At 30.7% G+C, this 4,756-nt stretch overlaps 1 protein-coding gene across 1 annotated transcript in view; it reads right to left on the bottom strand.

Annotated features, from left to right (window-relative positions):
• LOC129801176 (40S ribosomal protein S12) overlaps window positions 1-4,756 on the bottom strand; it is a 422,333-nt gene that overhangs the window by 126,723 nt on the left and 290,854 nt on the right. The gene's annotated exons all lie outside the window — the stretch shown is intronic.

Raw genomic sequence — 4,756 nt, forward strand, 5'->3', positions numbered from 1 at the left:
GCAAGTTCATAAAACCACCGCTAGGGGCGCTTTTTTTAAAAAGAAAATTTTTAAATCTTAAAAGTTAAATAACTCAAAAATTCCATTGTGCATCGGGCTGAAAATTTAGTATGTTGTAGCCGTTGATTATACCTATCAAACAAAAAAAACCTTAAGTCGATCCATAACCCCTGACCCGAGCTATAAGGGGTCAAAGTTCGAACATTGACCGGCCTCTATCTCCGGTTCTAATTAACATAGCGGCCTAAATTTTACCTTTTTGGTTTCGTCTCGATGAGCACTTTCAGATGGAAGTTCAAAAAGTCACCACAGGTGGCGCTGTGATAGCGTCAAAATTCATCGAAATTCAAAGTCACTTTTCTCAAAAACGGCATTGTGCAAGTTAATGAAATTTTAGTATGTTGTAGTCCAGTCAAAGGTCAAAGTTCACGAAATTTAAAAAATCATATCTCCGGTTCTATGTGACCGATTTTGATGAATGAGGGCTTAAACGAAAGATCTCACCAAATGCTACAACTTTCTAGAATATTTGAACTTCGTGGGACCAACACCAGGGGCGCCACAGTCGAAAAACCAATTTCAATATCACATAACCTCAATTATCTCGACTGTCGCTGAACCGATTTTGATGATTACTTCTACATAATTATAGAGCACATTTGTCTCTACATTTCGTCCATACATCATTTTCTGCTCAGACTACGCTATCACTCCGATTTTGCCGTTTAAGTGTGAAAAAATTGATTTTTCCCATAATAACGCTTTGAAATCACTCAGATGCCAATTTGACTGCCTCTACTCCACCAAGACACTTAAAATAGGGGTTTAAATGGAAAGTCCCGCAAAATACAACAATTCTTTGATTTAGTTGAAGTTCAACAAATGAACACTTGGGGCACTCTGGATGAAAAAACGAGTTAAGAAACAAAAAACCTCTCTTATCTTGACTTCTGAGTAATCGATGAGTTCAAGTTCTACGGCAAAATTATAAAGAACATTCTGGTCTACATTTCACCCATATATCACTTTTCTGTCAGTTCATCCAAATCCTTGATATTTTGGTTTAAATACAAAATTTGTATAATTTCACGAATTTGATTCAAGATAACTGAATGGCGTCTCCCAACTTCAGCTCCAAATCGAATTTGCATGCACTCCCAGTTAGCTCACGTTAAGAATCTCACCTACATAAGCCGGTTAGGATTATCTGTCCCTTTAAAATTAAATTTCTGAAGAATTAACCGGAAATATTCTAGGAAAATCATAACAAATAAAACCCAGAAACTATTACAACTTCATAACGATTCAGTGAAAGAATTATATTCTCTTTGAATTATATTCTCATAAAAATTAATAATTTTCAGTGAATATTTATACGTTCTTTGCTCCCACAATTAAGTCAATTCTTGAAAGGAAGACTATATACCTCGAGAGTCTCGTGATTTTCATTCGCGTTTCACAGAATGTAACTTGTGAATCAAATTTTACTTCTCCAACACGAAGTCCAACTTGGCAGAAATTGTGAAATTCCGATCCATTTCATCTCCAAGTTTGTTCAAATAAATGGTATCCAGGTGGGTACGGTACGTGACGTTCAGACTGAATTTTCTAGCTCATCTCTTTTCAAAAATTCTATCGAAAAAAAACAGACACATCAACAAGTGAAACTGTGTCGCTAACCGCTAATCATTTTAGCAATCAATACGGTCTACGCGAAAAATTGCGTATCAGACACCTTTTTTCTGATGAACCTTTCAAGTAGAATGCCAATAAACTCTCTCACCCACCGAACACGCCCGGGAGATTCTTTTGGGCTGTTTTATCCATAATTGCACTGTATGGCTCAATAAAGGCACCTGAGAAGTTTCTCTGGTACGTTGAAATATTTCTCTTTGGCACAGACACAATCATTGTGTATAGAAGACAATGTCTCAATATTGAAAGAGAAGAAAAACATTTTACGAAATACTCTCATATACAGTGTGACAAGATATCCGCGCAAATTAAATAAACTCGCGGGGAGAGGTGTGACTTATATTTTGCACGCGAAAACTTTATATTTTGAATTTACAATGGATATTTGTCTGGATCGGACTCGATTATCTGACTGTGAAGGTCTTTTGAATATAAAAAAAAAACACTACACAAACACTAATGTGTTGTAAAAAAAGAAAATATAACGCAAAAATATTGCAAATCTTAATTAGTTGGTAATCTGGCAGAAAAATGATAACTTATCATTTTATGAGAATACTTAAGCACCTTAATGTCTAACTTGTTGTATATAACGTTTGTAATATGGAACTGTTATATAAAGTTACTTCCATTTTGAGAATAATATTTAAAATCACATGAGCAATATCAGGTTGAATTAATATGATTTATATCAGAGATATCTAACAATAAAATTACGTATAATTAATCTGTATTTTTTTTAAAAATATTTTTAACCCTTTAGCGATATTAAAAAAAAATATGTGAATATTTTTTTCTACCCTTACACTTCACAGTTTTATTTTTTTGTGGATTCTGATTATTTCAGTTTAATTAATGATCGTAACCTAAATAAATTTCGGCTTTTTGGTTTCGTTCTATGTAAATATCTTTTAGGTTTTTAAGACATTCAATTATAACCTGGAACAATAGTCATTTAAATTCTTTCTGAACCGTAAGATATCCAGGAAACAAATATTATTAAACCCTTGACTTATGACTTAAGCCGAGAGACGGCTTAGTCGGAAACTAATGGAAATGTAATTTAATCAATATTTTGGTTATAATTACGTTAGAATGTCTTTCAGATTAAGCCGTAGGTGTATCCAGCACAATACTCTTTCAATGGTTCCAGTTCTCAATAAAAATTAATGATTAAAAAATCCAAATCAACGTTCTTAGTAATTAGCTTTAAAACATTTACCGTTTCGAGAGCGTCACAAAAAAGTATATCTAAATTTGTATTACAAAGGTCTTATATGGCTAATTCTCCTCCTAAAACGTTTTAGAATGAAAATAAATACTTATGATTTCAAAGATTGTTAAAAATATGAATTTGAAAGCACTTGAAATTTTGATAAATCAGTAAAGACTCTGTTTTAAGACAATAAAAGAAATATGCTTCTCTGAAAAAAAAAAATATTTTCAAAAAGTGTTGATCTTAACGAAAATTACCTTAGGTTAGGATCGGAGGCAGCCAGAAAAAGCCCGAAAGCCAAAATCCCAAATATTCAGAATCCTGAAAGGGATGAAATTATATAGAAGGTAATGTATAGAATAATTTCCAAAGCACAGAAAATTTTCCTGTGCTTCCAGCAAGTAGGAGTTGCTATGACACTTTTAAGAAATCAGGATTTTGGTTTTCGGGATTTTGGCCCATTCGGGATTTTAGCTTTCAGGATTTTAGCTTCCAGGCTTTTGGCGTTCGGGATTTTGGCTTTCGGGATTTTGATCAGGACCCGTTAGGATAACTTTTTATTTTACAATTATCCATAAGAACATTTTTTATAATTCGAAATTGGGTACCTATTGTCCCAAAAGAGACAAAAATGTTGATGTAGATTCGTACCCTCTGATCTTAATAAAGATCCTTAATTTACAAAATTTAAACTGAATTAAATATTTTTAGAGTTTTCTTTAATTTTAATGCTGATCACGAAGATCATTTTTTAAATAATTTCAAAGGTTCATTTTTAAATAGGAAAAATTTTGAGATAGTCTTTTTTAAGCCTTTAACATGTCTTTAAATTCTAATAACAATCTTTAAGTTTTAAGTCTTAAAATACTGTTTTAAAAAAATATTTTAAAGTGACAATTTTCATTATGCAACAAATTTTACAATATTTGTACTGAAATGCAAATTACTAATTTCTTTAAATAGTTTTTAACCTAAACTCGAAAGCCCTTAAGTCTTTAAATACTAAAGAAAAAAATAACTTTCAAAAATATCAAAGACCATTTGTTTTTAATTTAGAATAAGAAATCTAAAACTCATTATCTCATGTGAATACTAACACATGAAATTATTAACTAAAATCTTAAAGCTTTCTATATCTCATAAAATTGACCAGTATTTATTTGAATAAAGTTAATAATGAATACTGTCAGGACAAAGTAATTTTTTATTCAGTAAAATAGAATAAAATAAAAAATAAGTATTTTTTAATAATAAGAGGCTGATAATGTATAAAGTTTCGATCTCAAAGCCCTAAGCCCTTAAAATTTGTTTTTTTTTCAAAGTTTTATTTAATATGAGGAAAATTAGAACAATATAAATTTACTTAAGATAGAATAAAATATTTTTATAAATTTTAAATATATTTTTCTTCGAATTTAGAATTATTTTATTTCTTTTCAAAATCTTTTAACTTTTGCAGAAATCTAGATGAAGAAAAATGTGAAGTATTTTAAACAAGAAAAGCAAACTAGGAACTTAAATTGATGACAAAAAAAACGTAAATTTCCTCATTCGTAATCGAATATTTTTGTTGAAATTGGTCCAATGGCATTTTTGCCATATATTGGTGAACAAACATAATCTAATCCCATTTGAATATTTTTTCTTGTGCAAATTCTTCCTCCCAAAAATTTATTGCTGATCCAGCTAAACACGAAAATAAATAGTGTTATACCTCAACATTTACCCAATGACTCAAACGGATTCAAGTGAGATGTTTAATTTGAATTTAATGTAAAACTCATTCGAATCAAAAGTGCAAAACGCATTTCAAAAAGCCCCAAATAATCTCACATGCCTCACCCT

The sequence above is a fragment of the Phlebotomus papatasi genome, chromosome 2, assembly GCF_024763615.1.
Source record: "Phlebotomus papatasi isolate M1 chromosome 2, Ppap_2.1, whole genome shotgun sequence".
In the NCBI taxonomy this organism is placed as follows: Eukaryota; Metazoa; Arthropoda; class Insecta; order Diptera; family Psychodidae; genus Phlebotomus; species Phlebotomus papatasi.